At 38.7% G+C, this 17,116-nt stretch overlaps 1 long non-coding RNA gene across 1 annotated transcript; it reads left to right on the forward strand.

Annotated features, from left to right (window-relative positions):
- Positions 1-11,347: 11,347 nt before the first annotated feature.
- LOC309883816 lies at positions 11,348-14,758 on the forward strand. Its single transcript, XR_014318516.1, has 3 exons — positions 11,348-11,384; positions 12,316-12,386; positions 12,771-14,758. It is a non-coding gene; the product is annotated as an uncharacterized lncRNA (long non-coding RNA).
- Positions 14,759-17,116: the final 2,358 nt, after the last annotated feature.

Genomic DNA, 17,116 nt, shown 5'->3' on the forward strand with positions numbered 1-17,116 from the left:
AAGTCCTGTGAGGAGTGGCTGAGGGAACTGGGGGTGTTTGGGCTGGAGAAGAGGAGGCTCAGGGGAGACCTCATTGCTCTCTGCAACTGCCTGAAAGGAAGGTGTGGGGAGCTGGGGGTCGGCCTCTTCTCAGTAGTGATAGGACTAGAGGGAGTGGCCTCAAGTTGTGCCAAGGGAGGTTTAGGTTGGAAATCAGGAGAAATTTCTTCTCAGAAAGAGCAGTCAGGAATTGGCATGGGTTACCTAGGGAAATGTTGGCATCACCATCCCTGGGGGTGTTCAAGGAAAGGTTGGATGTGGTGCTTAGGGATGTGGTTTAGTGGGTGACATTGGTAGTAGGGGAATGGTTGGACCAGATGATCTTGGAGGTCTTTTCCAACCTTAACAATTCTAGGAGTCTATGTTGGTTGTGGGGAATGAGAAATGGGCACAGTGATCACTGCTGCCATGTAGTAGTTGGTCCATTAATTGCATACTTTGGTTAGTGCTCTAAAAATTTATCTGTCTGAAAACACTCCTTGGTTTTGAGGCACCCTTTCCCACTGGGAAATTAGTTATTCTGAATAAATAATTGGTGACAAACCCAACCATTACCATCCCAGGACAGTATCCACTGCCCTCTGCCTTTTCCAGTTGTTCCGGCTGCAGCAGGTATCTGTTCACGACTTCTTGATAAGACACGGAAGCAGTAAAGTCTATTAAGACATCAAAAGGTTGTAAAAACATGCAGGTGGGACCTGGGGCACAGGCTGTGGGCAGCCCAGCTAGGCTGCATCAGCACCCTGCTCTGAGGGAGCTGTGGCCGCCATGGCAGGAGGCAGTGTCTGCAGGTGCTTGCCCCAGGTGGGCTTTGTAGGTTGGGGGCCAGGGCCAAGGCTAATTTCCTCCTGCTTCTGGCCATTAGGAGCTAATGTGAGCATTGTAATATTAATTTTAAAAGCCTCACAGGGCCTTTGCAAAACAGACTTTGCCAATTTGTTAAACCTCAGATTTTGTTCGCAATGCTAGCATAGAGTTTTCAGGAATTCATGGACATCTTTACTCTGTTGTGTGCTACAAGGTGTTTCTGATTAAATTTATTTCGCAAACTTGAGTTCATTAAATAGATGAACAATTCTCATAGACTTACTGCCAGGTAAGTCTCCTGAGTGTCATTAAACTAGTGTTTGTAGCATTCATGTCTAGTTTTCCTCAGGATTTTCAAAGTATGAGTAAGTTATCTGTGACAGAAACATATTGGAAATTCCTCTGGGAGATTTTTTTCTCTGTTTTTCTTTGGGGTGTTGTTTGCTTGTTCATTTATTTTAAAGAAAAATCTCTGTTATGGGGGAGGTAGAAAAAATGCTTAAATACATTGAGCTTGTTTTTCAGCCTTGGAGTACATCTTCTGCTTAACAGCCCACTTGAATTAATGAAGTTGGTCAAGTACATAGGGCACTGAAGATATAATGTATTTTATTGTAATGATTTGACTTCTTTTTTTTTTTGGGGGGGGGGCTTCCTTTTTTTTTTTTTTTTTTAATCAAAAACATTTCAAACAGTATTTTGTCAGTGTTTCTCAGAGCTTGTGACCTTCATGTTAAAACTTCAAAGTTAGGAATTAAATGTCTGGCTTACAATAGGCTCTTAAATATCTGAAAAAAAAAAAATCCCTGGAGTTTTGTTTGTGAATTTATTTGCTCTTAATAAAAATTGATTGGTAGGTTTATGAAATTGTCAACCCCAGGTCTATAAATCCTTGTGTGCACTCATTTACGTACAAGACATTTTTATTTCTTTGTTTCGATACAGTTTCTTCCCTAAAAAATTGAAAGCCCCAAAGCCAGAAGTTTACATTAAAATGCAGGCTTGTTTATTTTGGAAAGTGTGATTTACAGCTGCAACTGAAAAAGCAGAGCAAGATAGTTTGAACGTTATAGAGAATGAAAACCAGGTAACACTGATTCTGTTTTCAGAAAAATAGTCACCTCTAAGCCAAAGCCCAAATCCACAAGCCTCTCCGCTGCTAAGCTGCGCTGATCATGATGCACTCCGGCAGTCTGCGTACAATGTGCAGTGTGAACCCGAGTCTGAACTGAGTCTCTTAAGTCTGAGTTGTAGAATATTGAAATGTAACCCAGTCTGTAATTAATGCTTTTATATGAAAAAGTCACCATATAGTTATTTTGCATGGATCTTCTTGTCCATATTCAGTCTGTAGCTCTCATTGTTATTACTGAATGTCAGTCCTCAGTGTGGTATCAGAAGGGGAGAGACTCAGCTATGTTCTGGTCTTGCTGATGCCCAAAATTGGACCTGTCTGGTTCTCAGACACCCAGATCAATGGTGACTTCTGATGGAAACTTCTGAATAGCTGCTGCTCTTTTCTTAAAAAACATTTGAGTTTCTCTAAATTCTGCTCAAATACTAATGTCCAGTGTTTACAAATTAAAACTTTTTCTCCAGTGTTGAGACTGAAGGAGAAAAAAAAAAAAAAAAAAAAAAAAAAAAAAAAAAAGAATGGATCTTTTGAAAAAGTTTGCTTGTTAATCCTTAAAGAGAACTCTTCTGCTATGACACAACAGCTATCATAAATGCTTTATTTTTCCATAAAGGTGTCATTACTCTAAAAATAGCAGTTGAAATGCTAACATCCATAGCTAAGTATTTGTTTTAAAGCTTTGAAATGTGGCTTCTTTTAGGAAAGACTATAGCATCTTTTCAGAAAGGTCATCAGGACAGTCCAATTTGTTTAGTGTGATGCATACGTAACATTTGAGGAAGATGCATATTTCTTGTCTCTTGCATGTGATAGGACGTACATGCAATGTTGTCGATTTGTTGTGCGGAGCATTCTGAAGCATCCCAAAATTTGTGTGCGGATTCCCAAAATGTAGTGCAGTCTTGTAAACAACAGGTCTGACACTGCCATCTGGTTAGTCCCTGCTGTGTTTCAGTGACCTCAGGCACAGGCTGTCTCTCAGCATAGTTTGTATAACCTTTCCTGGTCTCCCTCTTTCCTCCAGCTATTTTCTTGTAGGAAAGGAGCAGTCTGTGACCTGCATGAATTATTCTGTATGAAAATTTAAAAATATAACTTCAAGAGAAAATTAGATTTGTAAAAAGAAAAGAAAAAACCAAACAAACAAACACAAAACACACACAAAACAAACAAACAAACAAAACCAAACAGAAACAAACAAAAACCACAATGCTATAAGGAAAGTCTAGTTTTTTAGAGAGAAAAAATGTTTCTGAAAGAGCTTCTGGAATTTAATGACTAATAAAATGACCATATTCCAAGATATCATTTAGATCTGAGCACATGCCTAATTCTTTGTGGTATGCTTATGCATACAATTAAGCACTTATGTACCCTGACTCCAGACATGGATGTCATGCATGAGGTTAATATACACTAACTGGAAAACTTACTGTAAAGCACCTAATTCATTTGAAAATGAGTTTATGTTGGTATCTCAATCAGATCACAATGTTGTCCTAAATATGAAGGAAAGGCTACACAATGGGACCTCAGTGCACAAATGCTGCTTGTAAGTTGTTGATGTTGGGCTATGTGGTTCTTAACAGAGCTATGATAAAGTACAAATTTCTCCTAATTCCAGCTTTGATTACCCCACTGACCTCAGTATAAACTTTGTTCTTTTAAGTTGTTCTGCAATAGCTATATTTAATAAGTTACAAAAAATCTTACTCTACAAACAGTTAAAAGTCAGATTCCTGTGGAGAACAGGCAATAGTAGTGATTCAAGAACATAATCATCACAACATAAGAATTTTACTCTGAATCATTAGGTTTTAAATTCTTGACCACATATTATCTTGCCTGCTTTTCTATCTATAATTGCTGATTGTAGATCAAGAGCTGAATGACTGCAAGTTACCTTACTGAGCAGGTACATGTATTGTGTCCAAATGAGCTGAAATCTGAAAATGAAAAATGAGAACAAATACAAAATGGAATACCTCAGCAGAGGAAAAGCAAACAGCAAACCGCACAAGTTGCAAGATTTCTGCAATGAACTCTCTCTAGCAGTTTCAAAATTAGAATTTAATGTTCTGAAAAAATATAGTTGGAGATGGTAGGAGGTTTTCTCAGTTATTACTTTGGGTTGATCACAGGAAATCCCTGCTGATGTGTGAAGTCTCTAAGATTGTTGGATCCAGTTTCAGGCCTGAGCTGTCCCTGAGTTTAACATTTATTCCCCACCTCTACTCTGCCCTGGTCCCCCCAGCCCCTCTACTCTGCCCTGGTCAGGCCTCACCTGGAGTACTGTGTCCAGTTCTGGGCTCCCTGGTACAAAAAAAAAACAACAAGGATCTCCTGGAAAGAGTCCAGCGGAGGGCCACAAAGATGATATGGGGCCTGGAGCATCCTCCTTATGAGGAAAGGTTGAGAGATCTGAGTCTGTTCAGCCTGGACAAAAGAAGACTGAGAGGGGATCTCATCAATGTGTATAAATACCTGAGGTGTGGGAGACAGAGGGATTTGGCCAACCTCTTTTCAGTGGTTTGTGGGGACAGGACAAGGAGTAATGGCCACAAGATGGAGCACAGGAAGTTCTGCATCAACATGTGAAAGAACTTCTTCAGGGTGAGGGTGACGGAGCACTGGGACAGGCTGCCCAGGGAGGTTGTGGAGTCTCCTTCTCTGGAGATATTTAACGCCTGTCTGGATGCCTACCTGGGCAGCCTTCTCTAAGGAACCTGCTTTGGCAGGGGGGTTGGACCCGATGATCTTTCAAGGTCCCCTTCAATTCTGTGATTCTGTGATTTATGGGATCTGTTTTGTTTTTTTTTTTTTGAACAACAATATCTCTTTAATTGTGAAGCATTTTATTAACTCTTTTTACTTGACCTGCTGTCTCTCGTTTACTTTAGTCATTGCTCTATGCAAAGCACATATGAGAAGCTGCTTTCCTTTTAATTAAAATTTTTAAGCATTTTAAACTGGGCAAAAGTTAACCAATGGAGAAAGTGAGCTCAGGCAAGAGGACGCGATAACACTAGCTTCGTGGGGGAGTGTGGTAGCAGGGACTGGGACTGTGGTTTCTGCTTGTGAATCTTGTTTGAAGTAAACGATAGCTCATGATAAACCACAGGGACTCAAAGCAGGTTAGTAAGTGTCAGAAAATAAATATTGGCATGTTCAGAGCAGCTTCCTTCAGAAGGTCTTGGTGTGCTTGTGTAACTGAGTTCTGTTAATGCCTCTGGCACAGGTGATCATCAATCCTGTTACACATCAAGAGTGAACAGTAGGTTTCCAGGGAAGGTGTGTGACAAGCACCCAGGTCTGTGTGAGAAACACTCTGTAGTCAATAACTTAGGCTCAGGCGAGGTTCTCAATGAAGTAGTAATTTATTCGCGATTGCAATGGCGGATGCTCCACAATCAGGAGAGCGCATCTACTAGTTCCAAAACACAGTTTATATACTTTTTGATGACAGGACCCTCCCCTGTTTCCCCACTGAGTGGGTAATCCAGGTTCACAATCTATCTGATGCTTCACAAAGTAGCTGGCCTGTTAAATTTCAATTTCCTTTTGACATTTTTACTGCTTGAAGTGGTAATGTTTCTTCACTTATCTGACTTGACACGGTGATTTTCACCTAATTGTCCTAAGGAGTCTTGTTGTCTGCATTTTACAAGGTTGCCTGCTAAGCTTTCTTATCACTGTAAGCATATCTCAGTACCACATTCCTTCCCTCTAAACAATGCAACTCTGCAAAAACAACATTTATATTCCCACATCTGGAAGAACGAATAAGCAGAACAGAAGACAGACAGTGAAGCTCCTTCAAGCAAGAGTGGAAAGGAAATTTTTTTATCAGTAGTTTGGTGAGCTGTGGACTACTAATATCTGATGTATTGTAAAAGCCTGAGTGCTGTCGGACTGTAGTTTAGTCTTTTTTGTGTTCTTTATGCACAATTTCAGCCATCTTAAATTTGGGACTTTGGTTGAAGGGATGAGCTGCCTCCCATGAACTCATTGCTCCCAATGGAAATAGCTTTCCTTTAGTCTCGAAGCAAGTTTTCATCCTGTGTGCTTTTGATTAATTATTGCAAATGATTGCTGGGGTGTTTTTGTTTGTTTTGTTTTCCCCCCAACCTTACTGTGTGGGATTGTTCTTAGCATTTGCTATTTTGTGATGTCATGTACTTCATTTATTTTCTTTGCAATTTTGTGCAATTTCTAACAGGTTAATTTCTTTCTCTCTGCCCCTTTTTATAGCAAAAAGGCTGAAATGCTGTTAGGACTGGATGAGATGTTTGTGTGCTTCTCTTCCCCTTTCTTCACACGTGTACCCTCCCCTCTACAGGCTGCCCTGCCAGAGCCCCTCCTCTGGCTGGAAGAAGAGAAATAGCAAGCTCCTGTTTTGTGAAGGAGGCTGTCTTTCACTGCCTTGCTCAGAGATGCCTTTGACAGGAGAACTGATGTGATTTTGTTAACTTCTGGGCTGAGGAGGGAATTTCACTGGTCATGGGGCTGCAAGCCATCATTTTACTCTATGCTGTTGCAGCAGAAGCTTCTGGGAGTAAGTAGAATAAACTTTTTCCTCTGCTAAGACTGATATCTCTCAATGCAAAATATTTCTGCCAAGGAATGATCTCACTATCAAAACCAAGGAATGATCTCACTATCAAAACTATCAAAATCTCACTGTAAATTATGTTACTGCTTACAATTCTGCACTAATTTTTGTAGCAGCTTTGTCTCGATTCTCAGTGTAGTGTAGCAGCTAGCTTTACAGAGCTCCCTGGGTGGTACATGGGCAGGTGGGAGGGCACCCTGCCTATAATGCTGTTAAGTAGCGCATCTTCCTTCAGGATTACAAGAGAGAGCAATGGAAATGGTGAGATTATGCCAATTTTCTCACCTGAAAATAACAGGCAAAAATTCTGTGCTAGCCTCTTGTTCTAAACCTGTGCTCACTTTGTAATTTGGCAGATGAAAGATTTTCTTAAAAGTGTGAATAAAACATGAAATGTCAATTTTGTGGTCCTTGGTTATCCTTTGTAACTCTTGTCAACTGAAAAGCGATAAGTACATGAAGTATGTACTATGTGATTTTCTCTATGGAAGAAAATTTACAACTTAAAAAAACAAAGAGCAGAAGCTCTAAGTTTAGGCACCTTAACAAAATTATCCAAGTGCCTGACTGGACTGTCTGAGGTGCCCAGCCAACCACAGCATCTGTCTGTGATAAGCACATTGAACACTTCTGACTACAGCGTTCAGGTATCTACGTGGGAGCTGAGAGAGCTCTTAAATCTGGTCCTGGGGAGGCATGCTGAACATTTTAAAAATCTGATGCTGCATAAGAGATTAATTTTCCAAGTTTGCCTTACTATATTTACTTCAAGTTTATTGAATGCGATACTGATTTCTTCATTAAAAGCTAACAACTTGAAACAAACTTTTTCCACAGTTTAAAAGAAAAGAAGGGGGGGGGGGGGGGGGGGGGAAAGGGAGTGTCTCTTTTTTTGCCTGAACCACAAGATACTTAGGGATGTCTTAGAGGCAGTTGCAGTGATGCACAGGAAATAGATACCCTAAAACTTTGACTGGTCTTAACTTTCCATGTGCAAACAGAAATTCTCCTCCAGTCTGTCATGTGCTTTTTATGTTGTCTAGCAGTGCTTGAAATTCCTACCTTCATGTCAATGCGAACACGAAGCAATTCCCTGTGTGATGTAGGTGTGTTCTGGTCTCCCTCAGATTCACTGCCCTCCCAGCCCAAGTCTGAAGGAAAGTCATGCTGGAGAGCAGGCTCTCCGGTGCTGAAGGATGCTAGCCTTGAGTTGTGATGTTTAAGTGTTTGTTCCTTAGTGGGCTGGTGCTGAAAAAAATCTTTCTTCAGCAGTAAAGCTTGCTCTTGTTCCTGTTTTAAATGGTACTTATGAATTCTTGATTGTCTGTGTGCAATAAAGATTTTAGTTAAGTAGACATTTTCCTAAGTTAAAGGCCTGTGGCTGTGCAGAAGTTTGGCGTATAGGAAATATATTTCTTTCTTGGATTAAGAACCCCTAGTTAATGCAGGCATAATTCCATTGAAAAAAGAGCCATAATTTCCTTTTTGTTCTTTATTTGGTTATCCATGGTATTGTTGCATTTCCATACCTACCTCAATAAATACACTAAGGCATGTCATCCCTTTATCTGTGAGCTTGTGTGGTTTAGACACATGGAAAAGGGTGAAAGCAAAGTCTAATCCTTGCATACTTAGTAGCAAAACTTTTTTTTTTTTTTTTTTTTTTTTTAGGGGTGGGGGGTGTTGGGCTTTGGTTTCTGTTTGGAACAACTCAATGAATGGTTGAGGCCTGGTAGCAACAAAAGGACAGAGGGTAGAGCCATGCTGATGTTTCATGTGGTCACATACTTTAACTCTGAAAGTAAATGAAATTTTTCTGCTCAGTGGTTGTTTCTAAGATTTTCTTCTGGAAAATTGAACTTTTAAAAAAGACAGAATATGCTAGTTATTGTTTTTCTCTTTTCTTTGATCTTTTCACTAAAAAGAAGGCAAAAGAGAATAGATACATATCTATACAAAAAAGTGTAAGATTGAACACTAGTATATACTACCTGAAACAACCACTGCTCTTCTCTCTCCTCCCCTTTCCCCCCCAAGTGAGCTCCAAAGGGTTCAGCTCACAACACCACGGAGGGTTCCTGTCTGGAACAGGAGACCCCTTGCTCTTGGTGCTGAAATCAAATGTACACTTCACTTTTACACAGATGGTGGTGGTACGGAATGGGTAAGAATCCTTTGTAAGAAATATAAAGTGGATCTCAGCACCAAACTGTTGGATATGATCCTTCTGAGTTGCTCTAACATTATGACTCTCAGGGTAAGGATGTGTGCTTGCCCACCTAGGGTGTTCATATGTTGCTTCTTATTATTTCATGTTGGGTTTGTGGTAATTGAAGAGCAGCAGATCTGTCCTGAGCTGCATACAAATTTTCAATGCTTTTCAGTAATCTTACCTGTCATTACAGGATCCTCAGAAAATTTAAGTTCTGGAGCTTCCTGTTCTGCTGATTGTGTTGGTGAGTAACACAAGACTGTATTCAGGCCTTGTATGTGATGAGGAAAGAATGATTTGAAAACTTCCTTCTCTTCAACAGGGACGTTGATTTATTAGAAGAATGATATTTATGTCCAAGTGATATGCATTCATAGAAGTATCTGAGAAGTCCTACTGAACTTTACCATGCACAGACAGCCTCAAGTTCACATTCTGTGAACTGAGAAAACTCATAAACATTAGGGCTAAACAAACTACTAAGCCAGTGCAGGACAAAACCCAGCCATGTATGAATGTCTTTTTTCCAGAACCCAGTGTTAGCTCCTTTCATACTGAAATGGGCATGAAGAAAGACTTCTCCTTCATACTGAAATGGGCATGAAGAAAGACTTCTCCTTCAGTGACCATGAACAAAACTTCTCTTCTTTAAAGGACGGACAGACAGGAAGACAGGATATTGAGCTGACATGGAAAGGTTTGGTTGGATGGCCTGAAGTACAGTTTATAACTTTTGCATCTGATTTACATTGCCAGCAGGTGCTTGAATGTGCATATATATATATATATATATATATATATATATATATTATATGTTTTTATTGTAGCAGGAGGGAAAGCATGTGGATGTTCTGCTCACAAGATCTCACCCTGGCCTCTTAGCTTCCTACCCAGACAGTGCAGCTTAGAGACTCTTGGTTTGTTCAGCATTATTTCATCCCTGTGTGGCATTGTCATTGAAAGTGCTTGAGTGTGTCAGTGCCACTGTGAGGCAGAGAAAAGGAAGCTCTATTTTATGGGAGTCACAGTGGTCATTTTTCCGGGGTCTTGTCTTCTTCACCTGAGAGAAGAATGTGTATTTTCGATGAATCTTTCCTCTTCTGCACTTCAGTGGTCCTAGATAAGGCCATACCATGATATCTTCTAGGGATATCGTATTTGTTACAATCTCACACATCACAGACACCAAAACTTTTGGCACTAAAGGTATTATGACTCCAATCCTCTCCTCCTATGAGGGTAAATTATCACCTGGCCTAGAAGAGAATCTCCGATTAGAGGAATACAGACACTATGCAACACGCATCAGGGTGTCTGACGTCGTGTTCTCTAGAGGACAGTGCTGCTAATGGACGTTGCAAGGTCACAACAATGTCTTCATATACAAACATGAACAATCCCTCTCTTCCCATGCTTTCTTTTCCTCAGCCTGGATCTTCTAGGGTAGGTTGTCAGAACCAAACAAACTTTAGTTTGTGAAGGTCCAGCTTTGCTGCTCTCTGAAAGGTGTCAAGAGAGCATCATGCCACAACTGCATTACATTCTCTTTCTGCTCTTGGAATTAGATTCCTGACTTGATGGGAATTGTGAGGCTGTGAGCATAAGAGAGAGGGAAATTCTCTCCACCTTCCATATAGGAGCTATTGCTTGCATGCAGGGTGCTTTCAGAAACCCGGTTCTTTCAGTTGTAAGCCCAAGTGGGAAAGGAACATTTTGAAAATTTAGCCCCTTACTTACCTGATTTTAGTGGTGAAAAGATTAAAAAATATATTTTAAAAAGGAGGAAAAAAACCTGCAAGAGACAAAAGGTTTTTTGTTTGTTTGTGTTTCCTAGGACACAGTGCATCATACTTCCCCCAAAGAGCTAGATACAGCTACAGGTATTCAGCAGTCACCAACACGTTCCTGCAGGAGAGTATTTATAAAAGCAGTGGCATCTCTTTGGAGAGCACAGTGATCATTGAAGTATTGGGGAACTGCCAGATGGTTTTGAAAGTGAGTATTGTCATAGTCTGAGTGATTGGGATGAGCTAACATGGAACTGTGTCTTTCTGTGGGATTACTGCTACATTTAATATATATTTTTTTCTTATAATTAAAAGTCAGTTAGATCCTGGATCTCATAATTAGAGTTGCAGATTTGCCTGAATGCAACACAGCTTCAAATTAAATAGCTTAGAAGGCAGATTAAACAAAACATTTTATTTCTGAAGTGGCCTGTTTTGTTTTCATAAATTTCATTGTTTTGTTACATTAAGTGCAGAACTAGATATGAAATACAGAACTAGATGTGAAGCTAATCCCTTTGAAAAGAATTTGTTTTATTTTTAATTACTTTCATATCTGTAGCTGTAATTTAAAAATAGCAAACTTTTTAAAGAGAACTTGAGAAACCTGTATGATGTGCTGGATAGGTGCCTTTCCTAGTACAGTGTAAAATTCAGTTTTGTAACACTCCATTGATCACAGTAGAAGATCTCTGTCTTAGTGACAGACCAACAGACCATTTTCAGTTTACAGACCTCTTCCTTGGGTGAACCCTGTGGTAGGCAAGCTGAAGAATTACAGTTCCTAACAAGGTGAGCATGGAAAATAAACTCTCATCTGCCTTAGTTTTATTTGGGTTAACAAATGAGCTTATTCATCCGTTCTGTGTGGGAGTTGACATATGTATGCAATATACAAAAATATAGATGAAGCCAACAAAGAATAGGGTAGTTATCTCTGTCCTAATATGGCTATGTGGATAAAATTACCTGGTCAGTGGTAATGTTTTTGCATAAAAAAAATGAGAATTTGGTTACTGTCTTCAGGTTGAATCATTGAGTTCTGCCTTGTTATATCAGTGGCTGAACTCTGCTACTTCTAGCTTTTTGTCTTAGTTGAGGCCTCATAGGACATGCAAAAGAATCTGTAGTTAAATGCTTGTCTTTATAAAATAGAAAATATTAGGGAAAAAATCACTAGTGGTTGTAATCTATGCTGTATTTAAAAAGGGGACAGCGGAACACCATTCTTGTTACATCTTTCGAGAACAGTTCTTCCTTAGTACTACCAGCCAAATTGGAAATCACTTAGACATGCATTTTCTCCTCTGAATTCAGTAAAATTAAACTATGAAATGGCTAATGAATATGGAGCACTTTACTGTGTTTAGTTGCAAGAATCAACCAACATAAGTAGTCATTTTGCTTCTCCACAGAAGTAGAAAGGATTTATATTTATCCAGGTTCCTACTTTACCTTAGAATTGGTGATTGCTTCTGGCTTGAAAATAAAAGGGTATAACTGTGCTGTACAAAATACACTTAATAATCAGTGAAACTTATTTGTAGAAGAAATTTCTGGAAACTGTCTCAGATATTTACCCTGAAGATGTGGCTATTGCAGTTGTCTTGTTTGCAGCATTGAGGCTTTTCTTCATAGTCTTCTACTTACATGTCGTTATGTGACAAAGTCCACATGTTCCTAATGGCATTGATATTAATTGCTCTATAATCTTTACTTCTAGGTGCAAGATGTACAAATCAAGAAAAGTCTTGCATCCAGAGAAGAGTCTCTGAAGGAAATGGACACTCTAAGGTGGAAAAACTTCTAATTTAGCTTAGTTTTGTTTGTTTGGTTGGTTTGTTTTTGTTTTTGTTTTGATACTGTATGGTTTAGCAGCAGATAAATCTGAAGACCATCAGTAAAATGAGAGTTATATGGTCCAAAAAGATTTTTTGAACTTATTTTTCATCCTTTTTATGTAAAATTATTTGATGAGTAGACAGTTTAAGTGATTCTGGGTACAAACTGTCAAGCCTCTTGCTGCCTAGCAGCAAGTATGGAACATTCATTAGTTTTCTGAGTTGCAGTTGTTACTTGCAGAGACTCTTGAGTTTTGAACTCCATTTTAGAAGTTCTGTGTTTGTAGGGGACTGTATTTCTTGTGATGTAAAACTTTTTTTTTTCTTCTTCTTCCAGGTGATTTAAATTCCATTTATTCTTCTAATGTCACGAGTCTTCTAATGCCATCTTCTTCCACTTATACTAGCTTACTTTTAATATACTGTCAGTGTGTAGCTCTCTGACAGGCAAAGGTATGGACACTTGTGAAGAATCCAATATAAAAAGAAGCCTCTTCTAACTGTGGAGGTCCAGTATTTTTCCAGAGAGCTTCTTGTACTACCGAAAAAAAAAAAAAAAAAAAAAAAAAAGGAATTTCTGTTGTCTGGTCTGAGCCTCCTAATCTTCTCTTTGTCCTGCTGCTTGGATTCTCAGCCTTTAAACAACACTGACAAGTGAGATAATTGACTCAATTCAGAGTGTCAAAAAGAGCAAGTTTGGAGTAAATGTATTGCTTTTTATGTTCATCAAGAAGAGCTCTGTGTTCCAAAATAATAGTGGTATTGGAGTTCCAATCATTTATACAGGCACACATTCTTCCATAAAGATATTTGTTGTCTTATTCTTTGCAGAGAAGTGAAAAAAGAGGTAGCAAAGAAAGCATTCAGTGAAGTCTGGCTATTGAAAATAATTATTCAGACCAGTGAACCTTATTAGCATTTCCCTCAGCCTATTGTGAATAACAGTGGTATAGCTTGTCCTCTGAACACATGTGTAATTTCCACAAATAGTAACAAAAGCAACCTCATTTGCCTAGGAGTATAGAAACCCTTATCCCACGTACAGTCTTTTCTTCTGGAAAGACTTTTTCAATGCACTAACACCTGGACAATGTTTTCCTCTTGCACTGTCTTTATGAGTTGGCTTGAAATGAACGGTTAGTTCCAATGTTAATGTGCAGAAGAACCGTGTATCTCCCTGTTTGGGAGCTGACCATTGGAATACTGCAGAATTCTTCCTTTAGATGGCTTATCTTTCCCTATTGAGAGGGAAAATAGATTATTAGAGTACATTGTGTTAGGACTGAAAATCAATGTTCGAACACAGTCACTTCCAAAAGTGGAAACTTCTGTACTCTCAGCCTGGGATAGCAAAGTTACTGAGTCAGACAACAAGGACTGGGGGATAACACTATGATAAAGCCCAAGTATGTACACCTAGCAGAGCAGGAAGATAAAAACAAGGGGTTGACTGGAAAGCACTTACTCATGGTTTTGTGTGTATCACAGCAGAAGACAAATTTTTAAGAGTACATACAGCTGCATCACAAATGAGACATGCTCACCAATGCTGCAGGCACCCTGAATCATAAAATAAAATTGCTCTTTTACATTAAACAGTAATTGTTGCCATTAAGTACAATTGCTTGTAAATAGTTTCCCAGGAAATTGCTTTACTAAATGTTACAGTTATGTTGAAGATGTTATGATTATCTTGTTTGTTTGTTTGTTTGTTTGTTTTGATTGTTTTGAAAAGGGGCTTTTAGGGTCAAAGCTAAATCATGAAAAGTAGAGGTTTGTTATAAAGAATGGAGATAAGAGTAAGATGGATCCATTGTGGGGGAACAACTCTGTTCAGAAAATCTGAATCTAATGTCATAAGCTGACGGGCAACCACTGTTTTGAAGTAAGAAGCACTGTTTAATTGCAGGGAAGTACTAGAACAGCATCCTCTTCACTTTTCTTTCCATGATGGGAAAGTTCTGAAGCTCTGTCCTGTAAGAAGTGAACAGACTTGGGCACTAAACATAAAGTGGGGCATTCTCAGTGTCCTGCAGACGTCACAAGCATCCACTGCTCATGCAGTCATTGAAGACGTGAGACCTGGTAGAGTCATGCTCTAGGTTGACTGTTAGCCTTTGTGCCTACTATGTCTATCTCCTTGTTAAAGACTACAAATTGTTACGGCTTGATGACAGGCTAGCAGCCTATGGTGCTTCTCTGATTTGTTTTAGTAGTTAGTGTTATGAAATTATCTGTAATTTGCATTCTTGTTGGGGTTAGGAAGCCAACACATTGTTACCTGAGCACAGTTTGCACTTGTTCTCATGCTATTGCTACATAGCATTGTTTAAATAAATGTTCCTTTATAAGGTGTGGGTCATATTCAATTCGATTTCTTTGAGTAGAGTAAAAATATTCTTCTTAGTTAATGCTTCTCTGCAAACACAGAAAATCTGAAATGAAAAAGCATATGTCTGTAAATGATCTGATTAAAAATAATGCACTGAAGTTAAACACACCCGCAAACCCTGGCTTTAATAAAACTTGTCTATGATCTTTAAAATGATTGGGCTTTCTGTGGCTTTTGTATCAAACCAAGTGTCCTGCAAGGTAGAATTTATGTCTCTACTCTTTCATTACAACAAAGCAATGACTTTAAATCATTGTAATAGGCCATAATACTTCCTAGTATTGTAGCATGCATGTGTGATTTCACACTTTACATTTGTTACCAGATGGATGTGCTGGGAATATGCCCAACCAGGTATCAGCGAAAGGGTTCTGTTCTTGTCAAAACAAGGGACTTAAACCTCTGCTCTCATCGATATTCTGGTTTTACTTCTGTGCAGTCTGTTGCTCTTCCTCGTATGTCGGTAAGTGCTGGGAAATGGCATTGGTTCTTCCACAGGTCCTTTTAATTTCTTTGGAAAGTCTAAGGACCAGGTTTACAATTCGTGTCAGGTACTTCTGTGGGAAGGAACATTTTTAGTAATGTAAATGAAAACATTTTGAGTAGTTGTTTATGCTCAATTACGTTTGTGCGTGTCTACCCAAATTTGAATCCTTAGCAAAGAAACAATTACTGTTGTTGTTGTCCTTTTAATGGCTATTAACATAATCTGGTTTTAATGCAGATTTGTACTGTAGTTGTTGAGTATTATAGAATAAATGCAAGAGGTTACTATGGTGCTTGTATTAACCTCTGTCATTAAAACATTATAGTGGAAACTGACAGAAGAGCATGAAAGAGGGGAATAGAAAGAAGGAAAAGAAAGCTTTTTTTAAAAGCAAAATTTACAACTTTTCACTGCTCATAGCAAATACTGTTAATGTTTGTATTTTGTATCACTTTAATTAGGTGAAAAATAACTGTTCCTTGTATTGTACTAGCTAGTCATCATTTACCAGCCTTTTTCTTGACTTACTTGACCAGAAAGATCTGCTTAACACTAATGCTTTGCAAACTGAAATGAATTGAGACCATTTGACACTGAAAGTTAATAGCAGTTGCATTTCAGTGAAGGAAAAGTGTAGACTGAAAAAAAGAGCACATTAACCTACACAAGCTGGGGGCAGTCAGAGGTCTAGACAGAAGACTTAACTACATCACAGAACTGGAAACCTCCATGAAGTCAGGAGTGAAAAAATTGGGCAGCCTGACATAGGTCATCAAGACTTTCCCTGAAGTATCTTTTCTTCTCAGTCGGAGCAGCAGATCCTGTCTTCTAAACTGGAATGTGTTCAGAGCATTAAGGATGGAGTCCTGGCAGAAGCCAAGTGTACTGAATCCAACCTCGTTGCACCATTTTCTCAGAAAGGTGGTAGGGTAAAGACAGAGACTCGGTCTTTGTTGAAACTCTTTCAAGTGGAAGCAGAGACACTGTACAAAAAAGGTAATAGGATGTTTCTGCTTTATCAAGAATAAAATTATTTCTTGCAAAACCAAATGGTTTCCTAGAAGAATCTTGGGACTGCATCTTGCCTGTGAGAACTCCAGATATTTCTGTTCTAGTATTAAACTATGTGAAAGGTGATGTTTGTACAGTCTGGGCTACTGACAGCTGCCATTTTTTTGAAAGCTGGAGAGACTGCTGTAACTGTACTTTGAGTGGTTATCTAAAAGTGGTAGATTGAGCTCTAAATGTGAGGAACCTTTTTTTTTTTTTTTTTTTTTTTTTTCCTGCTTTAAAAATATATATATATGAATTTCTAGAATACTTTTTATTTGTATTTGTACTGATGTAAGATGACGTGATCTTCCTCCTGGGGAAGAACCTTAGAGTCCAGCCATGTATTATTCTTGGCACACAGATCTATTGAATTTTGGGAGGTTGGGGTATGGGACAGAGTAAATGATTATATAAAACTAGAAAGGACAATGATTGTAAAGAATCAGGGTAATTGTAAAAGGCATATTTATAGCAAACAGGATTTTTTTTTTTTTTTCAGATGTATCTGCTTTGTTTTGTTTCTCTGAATTTCTTTCACACCACATTTGTGTTTAGGCCTTCATTCTATGATATTCAACCAGAGTACAGGCACACATATTCATCCCTTGACTTTACGGAAACTAGAGAGATTCTTATATGTAGAAAGAAATGCTGAGAGTAACATTTCCCTAAAATTTGGTGTTAACCAAAGCAAATGGCCAGAAACCAGATGTCTGATTTTTTCTTACGTCTTTCCAGTGGACTCCAAGGA

This window comes from Aythya marila, assembly GCF_965140915.1.
Source record: "Aythya marila genome assembly, chromosome: 15".
Lineage (NCBI taxonomy): Eukaryota > Metazoa > Chordata > Aves > Anseriformes > Anatidae > Aythya > Aythya marila.